The sequence below is a fragment of the Triticum urartu genome, chromosome 5A (genome assembly GCF_056163025.1).
Source record: "Triticum urartu cultivar PI428250 chromosome 5A, HENAU_Tu73, whole genome shotgun sequence".
NCBI lineage: Eukaryota > Viridiplantae > Streptophyta > Magnoliopsida > Poales > Poaceae > Triticum > Triticum urartu.
This window is the reverse complement of record NC_141877.1, coordinates 12038629-12050937: the sequence shown is the minus strand read 5'-3', so window position 1 is coordinate 12050937 and position 12309 is coordinate 12038629. Positions and strand designations below refer to the sequence as shown.

Sequence of the window (12309 nt, the reverse complement as noted above, 5' to 3'; positions counted from 1 at the left end):
GTGGGATTCATGAAGCAATACACACTTGAAGGTTCTACGTACAGGATTCAAATGAGGAATTTACCTAGGTTCGGACCCTCTGCCTAGAGGTAACACCCTACTTCTACCGAGTGTTTAATCAAGGCTCGTAGGACAAATTTTGTGGCAGTACAAGTATATGAGCGAATCTCGTTTGTCATTTCCTGCCGCGCAAGGGTGCCCTAGCCCTGCCTTATATAGGTCGAGGAGGTTGGGCCTAGTTGGTCTAATAGTACATCCGCCCTAGTTGGGCTAACAGGTGCATTCATCTAATGTGGTTACGCTCGGTTTAATGTGTTGTAGTAACGCTTGGTTTATGGTGCTAGTGTTTTGGAGAGGAGTTTTTTAATTTTTAGCTTTAGAACCAAATCCACAGACGGTATTTGGCCTTGGAAACAGAAGCCAACTTGTGCCGCAGAGGATGCCAAGTCCGTCCTTACCTTGGGTGTTACCGAGTGGTCTATATCCCGGGGGACCGTCGTGCTTTGAAGATCTCTGGAGTTGCCCAATATTGTACTGCACATGAGTTTTTTCTCCTGTGGTTTTATTATCAGGACATTCACTATTTTGCATCAGGTTTTTTTTCGGTTTTTTCTCTTTTTTGTCCTTTTACTTCTTTCTCTTTTTCGGTTTTCTTTGTTACTTTCCTCAGTGTCATCGATTTTATCTGGTTTTTCCTTTTTCTTTTTTACTTTCTATCTGGTTTTTTCCTTGCGCGACACATTTGGATAAAGAGGTTAGCTTGCAATCTTCATAAAAAGTACTTCCGTCTGTTTACAAATATAAGATTTTTTGTATATTTTAATATAAACTATATACTGACTAAAATGGATGAACTATTTTAATATAGACTACATACGAACTACTCCCTCCGTCCCATAATATAAGAACGTTTTTACACTACACTAGTGTCAAAAACGTTTTTATATTATGGGACAAAGAGAGTAGTAAACGAATTAACAAACACACTAAAATATGTCTTCTAGGAAAACACTTTCTCGCGGTTCCACTTCCAACAGAATAAAAGGAAGAAAAACAGTTCGAGTCCTCTTCTACGGAAACACTTTCTTGCCGTTACAACAGAGCAATTTACACGCGCCAGAAAAAGAATAAAAGCGCTCTCATTCCAATATTGTTCCCGCAATTATTCTATCAGTTTGTCAAATTCACATCTAGATGTTATTTAAGAATATCACATCTAAGCTCCCACAAGTATATAATGTAGCAACAAGAAACAAAAAAAAACTAGGAAAAAATAGACCACAAACAGAGTGGACATCAACTTAGATGTGACATAAGATGTATCCTAGACAGACCCTTATTCTATCTTCTTTCCATTACTTAACCTGCATGCGAGGAAGAAAAAGCAAGAGAGATATGCGGCCATGCAGGGATAAATTCCACGCAATTAGCCTTAACTGGTTTTAGTTTGGTATAACTGCCCATGAAATGATGGACACAGGCGGCCACTATCCCCGTGCGATTCCTCTTCTTCTACGTCTTGCCGTGGACATGGACGGCGACGCGAAGGAGCCGAGCATCGTCCACGAGCTGGTGCCACTTCCTCTACTCTTCTTCTATCTCTTGAAGAGGAAACCAGCGCCGGCGCCGGCGGCAGTTCTCGGTCCGCTCGGTCGGACCGAGCTAAATCCGGATCGGAACGGCAGTGTTATCGATCCCAAACGGGCCACCCTGAGCCCTATATATATCCGGCCGACCCGGCCGAATCGCCGCATCAATCGCAGTCGCATCATGCCGCCCAACAAGGTCCAGCCGCAGGGGTCTCTTCTCCTGCCTGTACAGCGGCGAGCGCGACAAACCCCATAACTTCAACTTCAAGGCCGCCCGCGGTGAGTGCGACGGCCCCCCCCTAACTTCAACTTCAAGGCCGACCTCCTCGACCTCATCCCCGACTTCTACGAGGAGGCATTCGACCGGCTGCCCGTCCAAGACATGTCGGACGCCGTCGCGGATCAACTATACGAAACCATGCGCGACGGCAGCCTGTCCCTCGGCCTCCTGGACCCCGTCTCCAACATCATCCTCGGCACCCTCGCCCTCCTCCCGCGCGACGACTTCCGGCCAAAGGAGGTGCCGCCCGCCAAGAGGATCAGGAGGTCCAAGAGGCTCGCCGGCATGGGGCAGCCCAAGGATCGCTTGTCGTCCGCAGGGTTACCTGGCGCAGAGTTGCTCAGGCGTCCCGCCAGGCTCTCGTCAGGTTGATGACGAACTACTTCGGATGCATCACCGAAGAACAGGCCACCCGCTACCTCCACTGGGCGGGCGCCGACCTCGCCCGCGCCGTCCTGCTCGTCGAGCATGATCTATACGCTGCGGAGCTCGTGCTCCCTGGCCCTGCCTCCGAGAGGACTCAGGCCGCGCTCAGGTGTGCGGCGATGCATGTGTGCCATTCCGCGCCTGACGTCCTTGTGCGGCTCCAAGTGTCACCTTTGCCACGTCAACGACTCCTCGCCGCCGCCCCCTTCCTAAAGCCGGGAGGGCCGAAGCTCACCGTTCATAATGTTAACACCAACATGGATCTGCTGCGGTACCAGGACGACGGCCCCCTCGACCTCCAGGTGAATTTGCTGCCGGGCGGGAGGGTGGGTAGTCGTCTACTACCGGAACCTCAAGCCCAGTGAAGAAACATTTGAGGTTTCCAAAAGCACGAGCTCCATGGACGGCTTCGACATGGTCACCATCAATGTCGAGCGGCATGGCGACCACTTCGTGTCCTTGCGGTCTCATGAAAACAAGAGATCCATGATATCAGCATGTCTTGCAAATGCCGTGAAAACATCTCATAGGCGTGGGTTATTGGACAACTGTGGCGGTGATGCCTGCGAGTACACCCAGTCTCTCAAGACGAGGCTCCACGCCATGATCCACACCTTCTATCTCAAAGTCGTCACCATGCTACCCTCTGCAGGGCTTAGGCTCATCCGCGACATCATGTTCGCCAGCCCACTGCTATGGCCCCATGGACCCCATCTCCATCATCATCCTCAACTCCATTTGGTACAACATAGTGTGCCTGCTCCCACATGCAGACACTGAGATCCAGGTGTACGACATCCTCGACACCCTCTCCTTGCTTCGCGTGGAGGTCCGGTCCTTGGAAGGCCTCATCGCCACCGTTCGTGCAAACCCTGAGTCTGGATCATCCATGCAGTGGGTGATAGAGCACCTCTGCTGCAAACAATGTGACTTGTCCAAGGAGACGCACACACTACAACAGTTTGTTGCCGCAGCCGCAGCGGGTTGACATCCACGGCCCGCTGCACTAGGATCATTCCTCACGTCGTCCCTGACACCCGGCGTGTTGCTTGACCTACAAAACTTGCTGACCACTGGTACCAATGATGTGATATCACGTGAATCTCTCGATCAAATAGAGCACATTCTCCGAGACATCACACCACCGTTGGCTCCCGAACCTCGCAATGAGGAGGCCGAACTTTGCACGGAGGCTAAGGTGATTCTTCTAGAAAAGAGATCATGGTATAGGAAGATGAAGTTATACATTCGCTCTGGGGTCGCACAAGCGCTGCAAAAATATGCATCGGAGCATCCTTGGGTACATCAACCTGGCTTTAATTTGTTTGTGTTCATCGTCATTTATTTGGTACATACGTAGTACATATATATTCCATACATTTCTATATCAGTTGACCTTTGTTGCTGCTTGTTTTAGGAACCAAAGTATGCAACGAGTGTTATCTGTGGCGTGGAGTCCACTTCGGAATCCTTGGGCAGGGAATGCTGCCACGTTAACTTTGTGGCTGCTCCCGAATCAGGGGCCCATAACCAGTTTTTCTTCGCCCAAGTCAATTGTTCGTTTCCTTATCAGAAGACAGAACCAAATTTCTGCTGCCCTCTACTCTTCACGCACACCACTAGGTCCCCGTTCCTTGAGCACCTATATACGCAGGTTTTTGGTTTTCGTCCGGTTTTTCATAAATTAACTGGGCAATTCTCTTCTTAATTTATCAATGAGGCAAAAGTTTTGGCTCAGTTTGAAAAAATGCAGGTTTTGAGAATTAAAGAGGAGAATCCCCCCCCCCCCCCTGCTTTGTCGAAAGGGGGCAGCTACGCGTCTGCCGGGTGATGTTTACAAAACATCCGCCGCCTTAGTAGCCGTAGGATCGTGAGCTAGCCAACCATCTGATCTTCTTACAGTGAGCGTGCATCAACCTTTGCAACAAAGCTTGTGTTGCGCTCGGCGCTTTGCAACACGATTCTTGTTGCGTCCTACCGAACCTTCTTTTTTCTAAAACAAGGCATGTGTTTCAGAAACAAGATCTCTGTTATAGAAAAAAAAACTTTGCTCTTGCCCCGTTGCAACAAACGTAGCAGTGTGCGCTCGTTCCCTTGGCAACAAGAGGCTTGTTGCCGAAATGAAAAAAAAACCCTCACACTAACGTCATCAAATGTCTGACGGGCATTTTAACCTTTTCGGCAAAGATTATGTTGTAGAATATTCTGCAACACAGAACATGTTGCAGAAACGTCTGTAGATTTTTTTGCAATAGAGTTTGTTATAGAATATTTTCTGCAACGAAGATCGTGTTGCGGAAACATCTATAGAATTTTATTTACAACAGAGTTTGTTATAGAAATATTTTCTACAACAAAGATCATAGGTGATGCTGTGGAAATATTTGCAACACGGATACTATTGTAAAAAAATTGTAATAGAAGTTGTGTTGCAGAAAACATTTGTAACATATGTCATGTTGCAGAAATATTTTTGGGCTTCGCTTTTTTGCAACATAGGTGATGCTGCGGAAAGACTTTTGTAACATAGGTAATGTCACATAATGTTTTTTTTTTTGCAGCATAAATGATGTTGCGGGAAAAAAATTGCAACACAGGTAATGTTGCAGAAATTTTTGCAATGAAGATGGTGTGCAAAAACATCCCCACATGTTACTGATTCATGTGGTAGGAACACAACTATTGTTCGTCCTCGTCGCTTGCAACTTCGGCATTGCAATTGCAATAGGGAGGCGGCCGGTGATGGTCGGGGACGACACAAAGGAGGTCAGCGGAGGCACGACTGCCCAGCAGGCGCCGATCGTCGGCGGCAGCTGACACCATAGCGGCACCCTCGCCCGAACTCATCTATGGCTGCGCTGCAGACGGCGTCCGCGGCTGACCTCGTCTACGGCTGCCCAGTAGACGTCGACTGGCCAGGGCAGTGACACCGGTGCCCGATCTCGTCTATGGCTACCTTGCGTCTGCGAATACATCAACGCCTACGCCCAGGCGCTTGTGACCATCTTATCCATTCCCTTGCATATCGGAGATGACGAGAAAAAGGAACCGCTTGCTATAGTGGTTGGTGGCCCCAATGCGAGATACGCGTCGCGTGGAAAAAGGGGCGGATAATGGGGTGGAAATTGGTCGGTTGAACCAGAGAGTTTCCCATCTTTTATTCTTACAAATATAATTCATCTTGTGTTAAAAAAAACAAATATACTTCATCTTTCCAACTCAAAAAAAGATATGTCATCTTTGATTCACAAAACCTAATCACGAATCCCATTGAACCGATTAACGAACCCTATGCCCGGTTCGTGAATCAGAGAAGTATACTTCCTATTGAATTAGATTCACTGGAAGTGGTGAATCTTGAATCAAGACCCGTATCGCGAATCGAGAGAATCACGAATATGGTAACTATCGTATTATTTGCCGTACAAGGTTCAGATAGATTTTGTCGTACGTTTAGCATCGTTCATGCTGGGTTACTTTCCTTGGCACCTTGCTCCAACTTCCACATTCGGGGTCGGTACTTCCACTGTAAACAATTTACTAAAGTACTCACCCATGCATTTAGCTTCAAATATATATCTGTACCATTCTATGGTGATTTCTACCTTCCTCTGTCGTCACTCGTCTCCAAGGAATCAATGGCCTATGATTCTGACTTAATAAGGACACGGTGTTATTAAGGGTATGTTTGGGACTGCTCCACTTAATCAAAATCAGGTACACTCGACCAAATCCACTTTAGAGCAGTTCCATCCAGGAGTTGCAGCTCCATCATAGAGCAGTTTATCATGTTTGGTTTCCAGCTAGCCCCAGCTTCAAGAATGGGTAAGATGTGTTAGGGGCTGCGTGACGTGGGAAAAAACGAATAATATCCACTTACCAATGGTAGCGGTGGGTGATTTTTCATCAACTCATGAGGGCTTTTCAACTTAGAGTGTTCTTGAAGCATGCTCTGAAGAACTTCACGAAAGCAGGAACTTATACCTCATATTCTAGTGTTTTTTTAACAGAACATCATAAAGCTACTCGTTTAGCTTGCATCTTTTTAGAGGAGCTGAATTTTCAAGAGCGGGATAGTCCAAACAGGCCCTAACTATGTGGCCGGGAACAGAGTCTACCATCTTTCCATGCGACCCGGAATAGAGTCTACCACCTCATCCGAGTAAGAGCATGGTTAATAGTACAGCCAGCTGATGGCTATATGATGTTGACATGTCATCTATAGCCAAGGTTATAGCCGGCACGTACAATAGTTAAATGTTAAGATGTCCTACTTTATTAATGTATGGCTCACATACCACTTTCACATAGTGCCTAGGAGCATGTGTTGCAGTTGGCTCTTATTCTGTAGCTAGTTCCTCTTCTCTCTTCTCCATGTTAGCAGAAATATACTCCCTCTGTTCACTTTTGTAAGTCGTTTAAGACAACTGAAATTGAACTGTTTTAGGTGTTGTCTTATAAATGTCTAAAAGGTCTTATAAAAATGGATGGAGGGAGTAGCATTTTAACTCATATAGCCCGCTTACATAAGCTTATTGTAGTTGCTCTAAATATACGGGCGACGCTATGCGTCGGCCGGCGGATAATTAGAAAAGATGCCGGCTTGCTGACCATTGGATGTAACGTTAACGGATGTCCGATCTAGGAGTACTCCGAAAGCAGCCATCTCTTTGGAGGGGCGTCGTAGAAGGCCCTCCGCAACAGCTAGCTTGTTGCAATCATCCGAGCATGTACTTCTTTATTTTTTACAATAGAGGTCTTTTTTTTGCAACAAAAGTCTTGTTGCATATTTATTTATTTTTGCAACAAGGGTCTTGTTGTAGAAATTTTTCGCAACAAAGGTCTTGTTGCATAATTTATTTATTTATTTTTTTGTAATAAAGGTCTTGTTACAGCAATTTTTCGTAACAAAGGTCTTGTTGCAGAAATTTTAGATATCGACTGCAAAAATCCTTTTGCAACAAGGGTCATGTTGCAGAATTTTTTGCAACAGAGTTCATGTTGGAGAACTTTTTTGTAAATACAGACCATGACATGAAGGAGATGGTTCTGACGGCAGGAAGAGCCACGGCCGAGCCGGGCGTTGCTGCGACAGCTTGAGGTGGTCACGGGCATGGCCGAGGCTGGCGTTGCTGCAGGAGCTTGAGATGGTGGGGCGAGCGTTGCTGAAGGAGATGATGGTGGCTGAGGCGGGTGTTTCTGCGCACGGGAAAAGGTTGAGGAAGAGATAAGATTAGGGAGAGAAACGTGGGTAGTCCAGTAGGCCACGTGTTGCGCAACCAGGACGGCGGACGCGAGCGTGATAATCCGCCGGTTGATGTTAATCATTTCCTTCGTCGAAAAGCCTTATGATTTCTTTTGCGACCTTTTCGTCTTTTGATCTTATATAAGATGCTTATTCTTGTTTTTCTGCAACCAACGATGCTTACTTGTTTCGTCCAATCATAGGAAAGGCCTTATGCTTTGTCAAAAAGCCTTATGCTTGCTGCGATCAAGTTAACTCTCTTGTTGTCCTTGAGTTAATAAAATGGCTTGTGCCCGCAGCTGAGATCATGTTAGCTGGCTTAGCTAATTCGGTTTCATATGTCTTGTGTACACCTCTGAATCTTGCTATACATCATTTAGGCCATGTTATCGATCAATATAACTTGAATATACTCCCTCCGTTCCAAAATAGATGACTCAACTTTATACTAACTTTAGTACAAAGTTGGGTCATCTATTTTGAGACGGAAGGAGTATGTAGCAATTCCGATATAAATTAAAACATTTGTGTGTTCTTGCAAAGCTGCAGATCGCGTGCAGAAAATTTCAGCATCTTAAGATGTTTTTGGGATACACTTTCTCTAGTAACCTTTATTGTGTCAAGCATGGTTGCTTAAAACTGTCACTGTTTTATGGTGTGGTCAGTGGAACCAATGCAAAATAGACATGGTTTGCCAAACATTTCACTTGGAAGAATTACTGCTGGAGCTGTTCTCTTGTGACTGATACATAATCAATTCTGGTTTTGGTGACAGGCCGTTGCTTCTATGGAAAGGGATCCGCGAGGAAGCTTGTTTTTCTGCAACCAACGATGCTTGCTTGTTTCGTCCAATCATTGGAAAGGCCTTATGCTTTGTCGAAAAGCCTTATGCTTTCTGCGATCATGTTAACTCTCTTGTTGTCCTTGAGTTAATAAAATGGCTTGTGCCTGCAGCTGAGATCACGTTATCTGGCCTAGCTAATTCGGTTACATATTCCTTGTGTGTATGCCTCTGAATCTTGCTATACACCATATAGGCTAAGCTATCGATTAATACTACTTCAATATATGTAGCAGTTTCGATATAAATTAAAACATTTGTGTGTTTTTGCAGCTTTGCTGCTGATTGCGTGTAGAAAATTTCAGCATCTTAAGATGTTTTTGGGATACACTTTCTCTAGTAACCTTTAGAGTGAATTCTGGTTTTTACCCCCTATTTTGACATTTTTGACACTAATTACCTCATTTAGCCGGATTTCATCCGTTTTACCCCATTTAGCAAAAGTGTTACCACAATTTACCCTAATCTAATTTTTGTGTGCGTTCTGACTGGCTGGCATGCCACGTCAACAGTTTTTTTCTAACTATTTTTCTTGCTACTCAGCTCGTTTCCTGTTTGAAGTATTATGATGGGACGACTATACTTGATCGGTGTGGCATATTACCATTAAATAAATTATCGAAGAATTTTTTACTGATATAATTTAAAATCATGTATGTTTTTCTTCATTTATCATATAGGGCCTTAAGTATGCATGGTTTTATGGATTAGATGTGTTGAAATATACTACTTTACTTACTCTGATACACCTACAAATCTGAATATCTAGGTAGCAAATGTGTTAACAGGAAGAGTGTTAATACATGTATAAGTGATAGCATCTGTTGCTACTTGCTAGCTGTAAAAGAATTTTGGATCTTTGTATCTTATGATGCATGCTGAAACATGTTTATTTACCTTATTAGAGTAGATTATGATTTATTATGATTGCAGCCACTAATTCATTTATATTCTTCCTGCACAAAGCAGATGGCAATCAAGATGTGGAGTGTTAGGGCATCTCCAGCCGCGCCCCCAGGAAGGCCTCCCCAGGCGTTTTTTTTTGCGCCGGCGCCGAAAAATCGGCCCAGTCGCGCCCCCAGGAGTCCGATTTTCGCCGGCTTGGGCCAAAAACAGCGCCGGCGGACGCAGGCCGAACCCGGCGCGCTGGGGGCACCCGGGGGCGCCGGGGCGAACTGTTTTGGCGTGAAACAGCCGCGGGCCCGCCGCGTCAGTGGCTCTGCCCTCTTCTCGGCCCTTCGTCGTCCTCATCGCCTCGTTTCCCGCGGCGAATCAATGCCAAAGCTGCCACGCCGGTTAGCCTGCGCCACTGATGCCTCACGGGCGGCGCAGTGAAGACCGGATGACGCGCGTCCCTCGCCCTCCCTCGCCCGCCACGCGAACTCACGGCGGCTCGCGCACGGGCGGTGCCTCGGCCTAGATAAGACGCGCCCCAAAGCACTCGGCGACTCATACTCTCTCGCCGTCGTCGTTCCTCCCTCGCCTCTCTCTCGCCGTCGTCGTTCCTCCTTCTCCTCTCCCTCGCCGTCTCCAGCACCCATGGCCGAGCGCTTCCCAGGCGACGGCGCGGCGGCGAACGGATTCGGCCGCCGCCATCTTCACGAGAGCGAGGCTCGCCTCCTTTTCGAGGCCGAGTACCCAGTCCCGCCGGACATGCGGGTACCCGGGGCGTGGAGGATCAGCGACGGCGGCGTGCCGGTGCCCCCGATACCCACTGGCGCGGCGCGGCGTGCGGAGATCGCACGCATCCGCTCGTCCCTACCGCGTGCGGCGAGGGAGGGGCCACGGTACGTCCCCGACAGCCCGCTCTGGGAGCCCTACTTCTGCCGCCGTCACGCCGAGCAGCTCGAGGCCACCAACGGCGTCGAGCCCTCCGGCAGGCTCAACGCCGTCGGCCGGCGTCGGTGGTGGGGCATGCCCGGGCGCACGTTGGAGGCCGTCCTCGAGTACATCGAGGGCGGCAACACGGCGCGCCTCGAGTACCCCGCCCCCCTTCCTTCTCACGCCGCCAGGGAAGCTCCTGGACCCCGAGGCGCATGGAGACCGGGGGGTCCTCCTCCTCGTCCGGCGGCTCGCCCTGCCTCCGCCCCGTCAAGCCCAAGCCGGAGCCCGGCCTCCCCGCGGAGTACGAGGAGATAGCCCAGCACGACTTCTCCGACGAGGACGCCCTGCGGTGGGCGCGGGACGACTACCTCCGCGATGAGATGGTCCGGCAGCGCCGGGCCCTAGAGGAGATCGCCGCCCGCAAGCGTGGGCGCGAGGACGAGCACGGCGTCGTGGTCCTCGACAGCGACGACGACGACGACGCCCCCGGACCGTCCAACCCGCCGCGCCAACCAGGGGAGGGATGCAGCAGGGACGGCGGAGGCGTAGGCGGGGGCGGCGACGACGATGACGATGACGACGACGACGACGGCGGCGGTGACTACACGCGGTTCTACAGCCTCCTCGGCATGTAGAACCGCGTGGGCGGGCAGCGAGGGAGACGGCGGGGGTAGCCCGCGGTAGTTTTTTTTCTTTTTTTGTAAAATATGTTTATGTTTGAACGAACTCGCCAATGTTTACGTTAAATTTGAGTCGTTTTTGCGCCGTATTTGACTTTTTTGACTAACCGTGGGCGCCGCGACTGGGGGGCATCACGCCCCCAGTGCGCGGTTTAGCGCCGGTGCGCCCCCAGGGGGCGATTTTTTGCCCCTCCTGGGGGGCCAACGGCTGGAGATGCCCTTAGGCATATTTTACATGTCCGTGGATATAAGAATCCAGAGCTAGAGATGATTGAGAGGGGTTTCATTAGTTATTTAGATATAAAGGATAAGATCAAGGAATTGGGTTCCAACCCTTGGGACAACGTTTATTACCATAAGAAGGTGGCCAATGGGAACTCCATGGTTGAGTTAACAGATGATGCAGGCATGATGAACATGCTAGAGGAATTTGATGCTTATACGAAAATCAGTTTGCATGTTTGATTGGGGCGAGCAACGCAAACGAGAAGTCACTGGAGGCGAGCGTGGCGCACGGCCGACTTGGGCGTTGTGCGTTGGCCGTGATGCGAGCGACCGTCATCGGGCCGAGCCGATCGGGAGAAGCTACGTGGCCCGGTTCAAAAGTGAGAAAAATAGTCAGGAAAAATCACTAATGTGGCATCTGCCAGCTAGACCTAACAATTGTGACTGACCGGTCAGAATGCTCAAAAAAATTTAAACAGGGTAAATTGTGGCAACATTTTTGTTAAATGGGGTAAAATGAATGAAATCTCGCTAAATGGGGTAATTAGTGTCAAAAATGTCAAAATAGGGGGTAAAACCGGAATTCACTCTTTTTTCTTCAAGAGTCAATTTTCTTCATGTTTGACTAGTTTCTAGACAAAAAAATATCAGTATCTACAATACCGAGTTTTCAACTTTAGATTCATCATAAAAAAGTATTTTCATAATTAATTTCTTTGATATTCAAGATGTTGATATTTATTTCAGAATTTTGGTCAAACATATAAATATTTGACTTCCAGAAAAATTAATGCATCTTATATTCTAGAATGAAGAGAGTACTTGTTGGTAGCGGCATCTGTATCCGAACTTTAGAATTTATCTACAATTTCCACATGTATAGCCCTTCACATCCATCAATATATATCTCGGGGGCTTGTTCATTTAAGTATTAATTTTTACGGTCTATATTGCATGCATGATTTCAGGTTCCTTGCCCTTAAAGTGGTGGTAATATTTCTGGTGGGTGCAATGATGATCGGGCCTAACGCATCTGTTAATTTTAGTGCCGGCAATTGTATTTCACCAGGTGTCGGAATCTTCATGGGAGCCACGTGCTTATTTTTTCTAGTTCTCGGCCTTGATCTCGGCGCCTACGCTCTGATTTAGAAGTCTGGCCGCCAGCAAGCAGCTATACCGACCGTGATCCTCCTTTAGTG

At 47.9% G+C, this 12309-nt stretch overlaps 1 pseudogene; it reads left to right on the top strand.

Moving 5' to 3' along the window:
* Positions 1-1530: 1530 nt before the first annotated feature.
* LOC147967473 (uncharacterized) lies at positions 1531-5112 on the top strand (annotated as a pseudogene).
* Positions 5113-12309: the final 7197 nt, after the last annotated feature.